Raw genomic sequence first — 13,282 nt, forward strand, 5'->3', positions numbered from 1 at the left:
TTCATCTTGAACACGAAGTCAATCATGCTTTTGCACTCTGCAACCAATAGAAATGACTTTTTGTACATACCCATCTGATTTCACATCAAAATGCCCTTCTTTTCTGGTTTCTTGAATGTTCTCAACACATTAGGAGAAAGAGCGTGTTTGAGCAAGAGTGATGCAGTGTGCGTTTTCCTGGATTTCAGGTGATTTGGGAAACATAATCCGCGTTTCTCCACAGTAAGAAACAACATGAGGCTTGCAAGAGATTGAAACAATGCAACCCAAAATGTATTCTAGCAGTGAAAACACACGTTTCTACAAAGACTTTGAAGGAGCAAGCAAAAGCTTAGTGGCTGAGTGTTCTTTCAGAGAGAAACACATGCATTTCATCCTTCTGGAGTGAGTTTTCAGCTTGGAATTCATATGCGTTTTGTACTTGCAGAATGTAGCTACCTGCTCGGGGTTTGTGCCATAGAAGCACCTTTCCTGCAGGAGCTTATTGCAACATTCGTTGTTTGGCCAAGTTCTTTAGGGCTGGTTTTGGAAGGTCTTTCAGGTTGGTCAAATTCCACATCATACGAAGTTTTTTCACAGCGCTGTTTCCAAGTGTCCACAAAGAGCTGCTGCTTGAAACTGTCCACATGCACATCTCCCATACTGGTGTGCTCGTTTTACTACCTGGATTTTAGTTTCCTCTTCTTTCTTTGAAATGACAAGCCTTCTTTCTGCATGCAACACACCTTGTAGCAGTTTTAGTTTGAAGCATGTTGGTGCTCTCAAAACGCTGTGGAACCTATGTAGAGTGTTTCACTCTCCAGCACTGAATACACAACTTAGAACTCCTTTCACCACAGACACGCAAACACATCTCTTTGTGAAAGTCTTAATTCAAGTCACTTGGAAATGTAAGGGCTTCATCGAGAACATGAAGGCAATCATGCTTTCGCACTCTGCAACTAATAGAAATGACCTCTTGTACATGCCTGTCTGAATTTCACTGCAAAATGCCCTACTTTTCTGGTTTCTTGAATGTTCTCAACGCATTAGGAGAAAGAGCGTGTTTGAGCAAGAGTGATGCAGTGTGCGGTTTCCTGGATTCAAGTGATTTGGGAAACATACTCCTTGTTTTGTCACATTGTCCGAGAAACAACATGAGGTTTGCAAGAGATTGAAACAATGCATCCCAAAGCGCATTCCAGCAGTGAAAAGAGACGTTTCTACAAAGAGTTTGAAGGAGCAAGCAAAAGCCTAGTGGCTGAGTGTTCTTTCAGAGAGAAACACATGCATTTCATTCTTCTGTGGACAGTTTTCGGCCTGAAATTCATTTGCATTTTGTACTGTGCAGATGTAGCTACCTGCTCGGGAGTTGAGTCATAGAAGCACCTATCCTGCAGGAGCTTATTGCAACATTCATTGTTTGGCTAAGTTCTTTAGGGTTGGTTTTGAAAGGTCTTTCAACTTTGGCAAAATCCCGCTTCGTACGAAATTGTTCCCAGCGCTGTTTCCAAGTGTCCACAAAGAGCTGCTGCTTGAAACTGTCCACATGCACATCTCCCATACTGGTTTGCTCGTTTTACTACCTGGATTTTGTTTTCCTCTTATTTCTTTGAAATGGCAAGCCTTCTTTCTGCATGCCACACACTCCTTGTAGCAGTTTCAGTTTGAAGCATGTTGGTTCTCTCAAAAAGATCTGTAACCTATGTAGAGTGTGTCACTCTCTAGCACTGAATACACAGCTTAGAGCTCCTTTCACCACAGACACGCAAACACATCTTTTTGTGAAAGTCCTACTTCAGGTCACTTGGAAATGTAATGGTTTCATCGAGAACATGAAGTCAATCATGCTTTTGCACTCTGCAACCGATAGAAATGACTTTTTGTACATGCCCGTCTGAAATTCACTGCAAAATGCCCTTCTTTTCAGATTTCTTGAATGTTCTCAACGCATTAGGTGAAAGAGCGTGTTTGAGCAAGAGTGATGCAGTGTGCGTTTTCCTGGATTTCAAGTGATTTGGGAAACATAATCTGCATTTCTCCACAGGAAGAAACAACATGAGGCTTGCAAGAGATGGAAACAATGCATCCCAAAACGTATTCCAGCAGTGAAAACACACGTTCCTACAAAGACTTTGAAGGAGCAAGCAAAAGCCTAGTGGCTGAGTGTTCTTTCAGAGAGAAACACATGCATTTCATCCTTCTGGAGTGAGTTTTCAGCTTGGAATTCATATGCGTTTTGTACTTGCAGAATGTAGCTACCTGCTCGGGGTTTGTGCCATAGAAGCACCTTTCCTGCAGGAGCTTATTGCAACATTCGTTGTTTGGCTAAGTTCTTTAGGGCTGGTTTTGGAAGGTCTTTCATGTTGGTCAAATTCCACTTCCTACGAAGTTTTTTCACAGCGCTGTTTCCAAGGGTCCACAAAGAGATGCTGCTTGAAACTGTCCACATGCACATCTCCCATACGGGTGTGCTCGTTTCACTACGTGGATTTTGGTTTCTTCTTTCTTTGAAATGACAAGCCTTCTTTCCACGGTTGTCCCATCTTTGGGGAAATTGACCAGAGAAGTCCATTTTTGAAAGGTGCTCTTCTCTGGGATGTGTTCTAAGGCAAACTTCTCCTCGAAAGATGCCTCTATCTGCATGCTACACACACCTTGTAGCAGTCTCAGTTTTAAGTATATTGGTGCTCTCAAAACGCTGTGTAACCTATGTACAGTGTGTCACTCCCCAGCACTGAATACACAACATAGATCTCCTTTCAACACAGACACGCAAACACATCTTTTTGTGAAAGTCCTACTTCAGGTCACTTGCAAATGTAAAGGTTTCATCTTGAACACGAAGTCAATCATGCTTTTGCACTCTGCAACCAATAGAAATGACTTTTTGTACATACCCATCTGATTTCACATCAAAATGCCCTTCTTTTCTGGTTTCTTGAATGTTCTCAACACATTAGGAGAAAGAGCGTGTTTGAGCAAGAGTGATGCAGTGTGCGTTTTCCTGGATTTCAGGTGATTTGGGAAACATAATCCGCGTTTCTCCACAGTAAGAAACAACATGAGGCTTGCAAGAGATTGAAACAATGCAACCCAAAATGTATTCTAGCAGTGAAAACACACGTTTCTACAAAGACTTTGAAGGAGCAAGCAAAAGCTTAGTGGCTGAGTGTTCTTTCAGAGAGAAACACATGCATTTCATCCTTCTGGAGTGAGTTTTCAGCTTGGAATTCATATGCGTTTTGTACTTGCAGAATGTAGCTACCTGCTCGGGGTTTGTGCCATAGAAGCACCTTTCCTGCAGGAGCTTATTGCAACATTCGTTGTTTGGCCAAGTTCTTTAGGGCTGGTTTTGGAAGGTCTTTCAGGTTGGTCAAATTCCACATCATACGAAGTTTTTTCACAGCGCTGTTTCCAAGTGTCCACAAAGAGCTGCTGCTTGAAACTGTCCACATGCACATCTCCCATACTGGTGTGCTCGTTTTACTACCTGGATTTTAGTTTCCTCTTCTTTCTTTGAAATGACAAGCCTTCTTTCTGCATGCAACACACCTTGTAGCAGTTTTAGTTTGAAGCATGTTGGTGCTCTCAAAACGCTGTGGAACCTATGTAGAGTGTTTCACTCTCCAGCACTGAATACACAACTTAGAACTCCTTTCACCACAGACACGCAAACACATCTCTTTGTGAAAGTCTTAATTCAAGTCACTTGGAAATGTAAGGGCTTCATCGAGAACATGAAGGCAATCATGCTTTCGCACTCTGCAACTAATAGAAATGACCTCTTGTACATGCCTGTCTGAATTTCACTGCAAAATGCCCTACTTTTCTGGTTTCTTGAATGTTCTCAACGCATTAGGAGAAAGAGCGTGTTTGAGCAAGAGTGATGCAGTGTGCGGTTTCCTGGATTCAAGTGATTTGGGAAACATACTCCTTGTTTTGTCACATTGTCCGAGAAACAACATGAGGTTTGCAAGAGATTGAAACAATGCATCCCAAAGCGCATTCCAGCAGTGAAAAGAGACGTTTCTACAAAGAGTTTGAAGGAGCAAGCAAAAGCCTAGTGGCTGAGTGTTCTTTCAGAGAGAAACACATGCATTTCATTCTTCTGTGGACAGTTTTCGGCCTGAAATTCATTTGCATTTTGTACTGTGCAGATGTAGCTACCTGCTCGGGAGTTGAGTCATAGAAGCACCTATCCTGCAGGAGCTTATTGCAACATTCATTGTTTGGCTAAGTTCTTTAGGGTTGGTTTTGAAAGGTCTTTCAACTTTGGCAAAATCCCGCTTCGTACGAAATTGTTCCCAGCGCTGTTTCCAAGTGTCCACAAAGAGCTGCTGCTTGAAACTGTCCACATGCACATCTCCCATACTGGTTTGCTCGTTTTACTACCTGGATTTTGTTTTCCTCTTATTTCTTTGAAATGGCAAGCCTTCTTTCTGCATGCCACACACTCCTTGTAGCAGTTTCAGTTTGAAGCATGTTGGTTCTCTCAAAAAGATCTGTAACCTATGTAGAGTGTGTCACTCTCTAGCACTGAATACACAGCTTAGAGCTCCTTTCACCACAGACACGCAAACACATCTTTTTGTGAAAGTCCTACTTCAGGTCACTTGGAAATGTAATGGTTTCATCGAGAACATGAAGTCAATCATGCTTTTGCACTCTGCAACCGATAGAAATGACTTTTTGTACATGCCCGTCTGAAATTCACTGCAAAATGCCCTTCTTTTCAGATTTCTTGAATGTTCTCAACGCATTAGGTGAAAGAGCGTGTTTGAGCAAGAGTGATGCAGTGTGCGTTTTCCTGGATTTCAAGTGATTTGGGAAACATAATCTGCATTTCTCCACAGGAAGAAACAACATGAGGCTTGCAAGAGATGGAAACAATGCATCCCAAAACGTATTCCAGCAGTGAAAACACACGTTCCTACAAAGACTTTGAAGGAGCAAGCAAAAGCCTAGTGGCTGAGTGTTCTTTCAGAGAGAAACACATGCATTTCATCCTTCTGGAGTGAGTTTTCAGCTTGGAATTCATATGCGTTTTGTACTTGCAGAATGTAGCTACCTGCTCGGGGTTTGTGCCATAGAAGCACCTTTCCTGCAGGAGCTTATTGCAACATTCGTTGTTTGGCTAAGTTCTTTAGGGCTGGTTTTGGAAGGTCTTTCATGTTGGTCAAATTCCACTTCCTACGAAGTTTTTTCACAGCGCTGTTTCCAAGGGTCCACAAAGAGATGCTGCTTGAAACTGTCCACATGCACATCTCCCATACGGGTGTGCTCGTTTCACTACGTGGATTTTGGTTTCTTCTTTCTTTGAAATGACAAGCCTTCTTTCCACGGTTGTCCCATCTTTGGGGAAATTGACCAGAGAAGTCCATTTTTGAAAGGTGCTCTTCTCTGGGATGTGTTCTAAGGCAAACTTCTCCTCGAAAGATGCCTCTATCTGCATGCTACACACACCTTGTAGCAGTCTCAGTTTTAAGTATATTGGTGCTCTCAAAACGCTGTGTAACCTATGTACAGTGTGTCACTCCCCAGCACTGAATACACAACATAGATCTCCTTTCAACACAGACACGCAAACACATCTTTTTGTGAAAGTCCTACTTCAGGTCACTTGCAAATGTAAAGGTTTCATCTTGAACACGAAGTCAATCATGCTTTTGCACTCTGCAACCAATAGAAATGACTTTTTGTACATACCCATCTGATTTCACATCAAAATGCCCTTCTTTTCTGGTTTCTTGAATGTTCTCAACACATTAGGAGAAAGAGCGTGTTTGAGCAAGAGTGATGCAGTGTGCGTTTTCCTGGATTTCAGGTGATTTGGGAAACATAATCCGCGTTTCTCCACAGTAAGAAACAACATGAGGCTTGCAAGAGATTGAAACAATGCAACCCAAAATGTATTCTAGCAGTGAAAACACACGTTTCTACAAAGACTTTGAAGGAGCAAGCAAAAGCCTAGTGGCTGAGTGTTCTTTCAGAGAGAAACACATGCATTTCATCCTTCTGGAGTGAGTTTTCAGCTTGGAATTCATATGCGTTTTGTACTTGCAGAATGTAGCTACCTGCTCGGGGTTTGTGCCATAGAAGCACCTTTCCTGCAGGAGCTTATTGCAACATTCGTTGTTTGGCCAAGTTCTTTAGGGCTGGTTTTGGAAGGTCTTTCAGGTTGGTCAAATTCCACATCATACGAAGTTTTTTCACAGCGCTGTTTCCAAGTGTCCACAAAGAGCTGCTGCTTGAAACTGTCCACATGCACATCTCCCATACTGGTGTGCTCGTTTTACTACCTGGATTTTAGTTTCCTCTTCTTTCTTTGAAATGACAAGCCTTCTTTCTGCATGCAACACACCTTGTAGCAGTTTTAGTTTGAAGCATGTTGGTGCTCTCAAAACGCTGTGGAACCTATGTAGAGTGTTTCACTCTCCAGCACTGAATACACAACTTAGAACTCCTTTCACCACAGACACGCAAACACATCTCTTTGTGAAAGTCTTAATTCAAGTCACTTGGAAATGTAAGGGCTTCATCGAGAACATGAAGGCAATCATGCTTTCGCACTCTGCAACTAATAGAAATGACCTCTTGTACATGCCTGTCTGAATTTCACTGCAAAATGCCCTACTTTTCTGGTTTCTTGAATGTTCTCAACGCATTAGGAGAAAGAGCGTGTTTGAGCAAGAGTGATGCAGTGTGCGGTTTCCTGGATTCAAGTGATTTGGGAAACATACTCCTTGTTTTGTCACATTGTCCGAGAAACAACATGAGGTTTGCAAGAGATTGAAACAATGCATCCCAAAGCGCATTCCAGCAGTGAAAAGAGACGTTTCTACAAAGAGTTTGAAGGAGCAAGCAAAAGCCTAGTGGCTGAGTGTTCTTTCAGAGAGAAACACATGCATTTCATTCTTCTGTGGACAGTTTTCGGCCTGAAATTCATTTGCATTTTGTACTGTGCAGATGTAGCTACCTGCTCGGGAGTTGAGTCATAGAAGCACCTATCCTGCAGGAGCTTATTGCAACATTCATTGTTTGGCTAAGTTCTTTAGGGTTGGTTTTGAAAGGTCTTTCAACTTTGGCAAAATCCCGCTTCGTACGAAATTGTTCCCAGCGCTGTTTCCAAGTGTCCACAAAGAGCTGCTGCTTGAAACTGTCCACATGCACATCTCCCATACTGGTTTGCTCGTTTTACTACCTGGATTTTGTTTTCCTCTTATTTCTTTGAAATGGCAAGCCTTCTTTCTGCATGCCACACACTCCTTGTAGCAGTTTCAGTTTGAAGCATGTTGGTTCTCTCAAAAAGATCTGTAACCTATGTAGAGTGTGTCACTCTCTAGCACTGAATACACAGCTTAGAGCTCCTTTCACCACAGACACGCAAACACATCTTTTTGTGAAAGTCCTACTTCAGGTCACTTGGAAATGTAATGGTTTCATCGAGAACATGAAGTCAATCATGCTTTTGCACTCTGCAACCGATAGAAATGACTTTTTGTACATGCCCGTCTGAAATTCACTGCAAAATGCCCTTCTTTTCAGATTTCTTGAATGTTCTCAACGCATTAGGTGAAAGAGCGTGTTTGAGCAAGAGTGATGCAGTGTGCGTTTTCCTGGATTTCAAGTGATTTGGGAAACATAATCTGCATTTCTCCACAGGAAGAAACAACATGAGGCTTGCAAGAGATGGAAACAATGCATCCCAAAACGTATTCCAGCAGTGAAAACACACGTTCCTACAAAGACTTTGAAGGAGCAAGCAAAAGCCTAGTGGCTGAGTGTTCTTTCAGAGAGAAACACATGCATTTCATCCTTCTGGAGTGAGTTTTCAGCTTGGAATTCATATGCGTTTTGTACTTGCAGAATGTAGCTACCTGCTCGGGGTTTGTGCCATAGAAGCACCTTTCCTGCAGGAGCTTATTGCAACATTCGTTGTTTGGCTAAGTTCTTTAGGGCTGGTTTTGGAAGGTCTTTCATGTTGGTCAAATTCCACTTCCTACGAAGTTTTTTCACAGCGCTGTTTCCAAGGGTCCACAAAGAGATGCTGCTTGAAACTGTCCACATGCACATCTCCCATACGGGTGTGCTCGTTTCACTACGTGGATTTTGGTTTCTTCTTTCTTTGAAATGACAAGCCTTCTTTCCACGGTTGTCCCATCTTTGGGGAAATTGACCAGAGAAGTCCATTTTTGAAAGGTGCTCTTCTCTGGGATGTGTTCTAAGGCAAACTTCTCCTCGAAAGATGCCTCTATCTGCATGCTACACACACCTTGTAGCAGTCTCAGTTTTAAGTATATTGGTGCTCTCAAAACGCTGTGTAACCTATGTACAGTGTGTCACTCCCCAGCACTGAATACACAACATAGATCTCCTTTCAACACAGACACGCAAACACATCTTTTTGTGAAAGTCCTACTTCAGGTCACTTGCAAATGTAAAGGTTTCATCTTGAACACGAAGTCAATCATGCTTTTGCACTCTGCAACCAATAGAAATGACTTTTTGTACATACCCATCTGATTTCACATCAAAATGCCCTTCTTTTCTGGTTTCTTGAATGTTCTCAACACATTAGGAGAAAGAGCGTGTTTGAGCAAGAGTGATGCAGTGTGCGTTTTCCTGGATTTCAGGTGATTTGGGAAACATAATCCGCGTTTCTCCACAGTAAGAAACAACATGAGGCTTGCAAGAGATTGAAACAATGCAACCCAAAATGTATTCTAGCAGTGAAAACACACGTTTCTACAAAGACTTTGAAGGAGCAAGCAAAAGCCTAGTGGCTGAGTGTTCTTTCAGAGAGAAACACATGCATTTCATCCTTCTGGAGTGAGTTTTCAGCTTGGAATTCATATGCGTTTTGTACTTGCAGAATGTAGCTACCTGCTCGGGGTTTGTGCCATAGAAGCACCTTTCCTGCAGGAGCTTATTGCAACATTCGTTGTTTGGCCAAGTTCTTTAGGGCTGGTTTTGGAAGGTCTTTCAGGTTGGTCAAATTCCACATCATACGAAGTTTTTTCACAGCGCTGTTTCCAAGTGTCCACAAAGAGCTGCTGCTTGAAACTGTCCACATGCACATCTCCCATACTGGTGTGCTCGTTTTACTACCTGGATTTTAGTTTCCTCTTCTTTCTTTGAAATGACAAGCCTTCTTTCTGCATGCAACACACCTTGTAGCAGTTTTAGTTTGAAGCATGTTGGTGCTCTCAAAACGCTGTGGAACCTATGTAGAGTGTTTCACTCTCCAGCACTGAATACACAACTTAGAACTCCTTTCACCACAGACACGCAAACACATCTCTTTGTGAAAGTCTTAATTCAAGTCACTTGGAAATGTAAGGGCTTCATCGAGAACATGAAGGCAATCATGCTTTCGCACTCTGCAACTAATAGAAATGACCTCTTGTACATGCCTGTCTGAATTTCACTGCAAAATGCCCTACTTTTCTGGTTTCTTGAATGTTCTCAACGCATTAGGAGAAAGAGCGTGTTTGAGCAAGAGTGATGCAGTGTGCGGTTTCCTGGATTCAAGTGATTTGGGAAACATACTCCTTGTTTTGTCACATTGTCCGAGAAACAACATGAGGTTTGCAAGAGATTGAAACAATGCATCCCAAAGCGCATTCCAGCAGTGAAAAGAGACGTTTCTACAAAGAGTTTGAAGGAGCAAGCAAAAGCCTAGTGGCTGAGTGTTCTTTCAGAGAGAAACACATGCATTTCATTCTTCTGTGGACAGTTTTCGGCCTGAAATTCATTTGCATTTTGTACTGTGCAGATGTAGCTACCTGCTCGGGAGTTGAGTCATAGAAGCACCTATCCTGCAGGAGCTTATTGCAACATTCATTGTTTGGCTAAGTTCTTTAGGGTTGGTTTTGAAAGGTCTTTCAACTTTGGCAAAATCCCGCTTCGTACGAAATTGTTCCCAGCGCTGTTTCCAAGTGTCCACAAAGAGCTGCTGCTTGAAACTGTCCACATGCACATCTCCCATACTGGTTTGCTCGTTTTACTACCTGGATTTTGTTTTCCTCTTATTTCTTTGAAATGGCAAGCCTTCTTTCTGCATGCCACACACTCCTTGTAGCAGTTTCAGTTTGAAGCATGTTGGTTCTCTCAAAAAGATCTGTAACCTATGTAGAGTGTGTCACTCTCTAGCACTGAATACACAGCTTAGAGCTCCTTTCACCACAGACACGCAAACACATCTTTTTGTGAAAGTCCTACTTCAGGTCACTTGGAAATGTAATGGTTTCATCGAGAACATGAAGTCAATCATGCTTTTGCACTCTGCAACCGATAGAAATGACTTTTTGTACATGCCCGTCTGAAATTCACTGCAAAATGCCCTTCTTTTCAGATTTCTTGAATGTTCTCAACGCATTAGGTGAAAGAGCGTGTTTGAGCAAGAGTGATGCAGTGTGCGTTTTCCTGGATTTCAAGTGATTTGGGAAACATAATCTGCATTTCTCCACAGGAAGAAACAACATGAGGCTTGCAAGAGATGGAAACAATGCATCCCAAAACGTATTCCAGCAGTGAAAACACACGTTCCTACAAAGACTTTGAAGGAGCAAGCAAAAGCCTAGTGGCTGAGTGTTCTTTCAGAGAGAAACACATGCATTTCATCCTTCTGGAGTGAGTTTTCAGCTTGGAATTCATATGCGTTTTGTACTTGCAGAATGTAGCTACCTGCTCGGGGTTTGTGCCATAGAAGCACCTTTCCTGCAGGAGCTTATTGCAACATTCGTTGTTTGGCTAAGTTCTTTAGGGCTGGTTTTGGAAGGTCTTTCATGTTGGTCAAATTCCACTTCCTACGAAGTTTTTTCACAGCGCTGTTTCCAAGGGTCCACAAAGAGATGCTGCTTGAAACTGTCCACATGCACATCTCCCATACGGGTGTGCTCGTTTCACTACGTGGATTTTGGTTTCTTCTTTCTTTGAAATGACAAGCCTTCTTTCCACGGTTGTCCCATCTTTGGGGAAATTGACCAGAGAAGTCCATTTTTGAAAGGTGCTCTTCTCTGGGATGTGTTCTAAGGCAAACTTCTCCTCGAAAGATGCCTCTATCTGCATGCTACACACACCTTGTAGCAGTCTCAGTTTTAAGTATATTGGTGCTCTCAAAACGCTGTGTAACCTATGTACAGTGTGTCACTCCCCAGCACTGAATACACAACATAGATCTCCTTTCAACACAGACACGCAAACACATCTTTTTGTGAAAGTCCTACTTCAGGTCACTTGCAAATGTAAAGGTTTCATCTTGAACACGAAGTCAATCATGCTTTTGCACTCTGCAACCAATAGAAATGACTTTTTGTACATACCCATCTGATTTCACATCAAAATGCCCTTCTTTTCTGGTTTCTTGAATGTTCTCAACACATTAGGAGAAAGAGCGTGTTTGAGCAAGAGTGATGCAGTGTGCGTTTTCCTGGATTTCAGGTGATTTGGGAAACATAATCCGCGTTTCTCCACAGTAAGAAACAACATGAGGCTTGCAAGAGATTGAAACAATGCAACCCAAAATGTATTCTAGCAGTGAAAACACACGTTTCTACAAAGACTTTGAAGGAGCAAGCAAAAGCTTAGTGGCTGAGTGTTCTTTCAGAGAGAAACACATGCATTTCATCCTTCTGGAGTGAGTTTTCAGCTTGGAATTCATATGCGTTTTGTACTTGCAGAATGTAGCTACCTGCTCGGGGTTTGTGCCATAGAAGCACCTTTCCTGCAGGAGCTTATTGCAACATTCGTTGTTTGGCCAAGTTCTTTAGGGCTGGTTTTGGAAGGTCTTTCAGGTTGGTCAAATTCCACATCATACGAAGTTTTTTCACAGCGCTGTTTCCAAGTGTCCACAAAGAGCTGCTGCTTGAAACTGTCCACATGCACATCTCCCATACTGGTGTGCTCGTTTTACTACCTGGATTTTAGTTTCCTCTTCTTTCTTTGAAATGACAAGCCTTCTTTCTGCATGCAACACACCTTGTAGCAGTTTTAGTTTGAAGCATGTTGGTGCTCTCAAAACGCTGTGGAACCTATGTAGAGTGTTTCACTCTCCAGCACTGAATACACAACTTAGAACTCCTTTCACCACAGACACGCAAACACATCTCTTTGTGAAAGTCTTAATTCAAGTCACTTGGAAATGTAAGGGCTTCATTGAGAACATGAAGGCAATCATGCTTTCGCACTCTGCAACTAATAGAAATGACCTCTTGTACATGCCTGTCTGAATTTCACTGCAAAATGCCCTACTTTTCTGGTTTCTTGAATGTTCTCAACGCATTAGGAGAAAGAGCGTGTTTGAGCAAGAGTGATGCAGTGTGCGGTTTCCTGGATTCAAGTGATTTGGGAAACATACTCCTTGTTTTGTCACATTGTCCGAGAAACAACATGAGGTTTGCAAGAGATTGAAACAATGCATCCCAAAGCGCATTCCAGCAGTGAAAAGAGACGTTTCTACAAAGAGTTTGAAGGAGCAAGCAAAAGCCTAGTGGCTGAGTGTTCTTTCAGAGAGAAACACATGCATTTCATTCTTCTGTGGACAGTTTTCGGCCTGAAATTCATTTGCATTTTGTACTGTGCAGATGTAGCTACCTGCTCGGGAGTTGAGTCATAGAAGCACCTATCCTGCAGGAGCTTATTGCAACATTCATTGTTTGGCTAAGTTCTTTAGGGTTGGTTTTGAAAGGTCTTTCAACTTTGGCAAAATCCCGCTTCGTACGAAATTGTTCCCAGCGCTGTTTCCAAGTGTCCACAAAGAGCTGCTGCTTGAAACTGTCCACATGCACATCTCCCATACTGGTTTGCTCGTTTTACTACCTGGATTTTGTTTTCCTCTTATTTCTTTGAAATGGCAAGCCTTCTTTCTGCATGCCACACACTCCTTGTAGCAGTTTCAGTTTGAAGCATGTTGGTTCTCTCAAAAAGATCTGTAACCTATGTAGAGTGTGTCACTCTCTAGCACTGAATACACAGCTTAGAGCTCCTTTCACCACAGACACGCAAACACATCTTTTTGTGAAAGTCCTACTTCAGGTCACTTGGAAATGTAATGGTTTCATCGAGAACATGAAGTCAATCATGCTTTTGCACTCTGCAACCGATAGAAATGACTTTTTGTACATGCCCGTCTGAAATTCACTGCAAAATGCCCTTCTTTTCAGATTTCTTGAATGTTCTCAACGCATTAGGTGAAAGAGCGTGTTTGAGCAAGAGTGATGCAGTGTGCGTTTTCCTGGATTTCAAGTGATTTGGGAAACATAATCTGCATTTCTCCACAGGAAGAAACAACATGAGGCTT

The sequence above is a fragment of the Miniopterus natalensis genome, chromosome 16, assembly GCF_054644295.1.
Source record: "Miniopterus natalensis isolate mMinNat1 chromosome 16, mMinNat1.hap1, whole genome shotgun sequence".
Lineage (NCBI taxonomy): Eukaryota > Metazoa > Chordata > Mammalia > Chiroptera > Miniopteridae > Miniopterus > Miniopterus natalensis.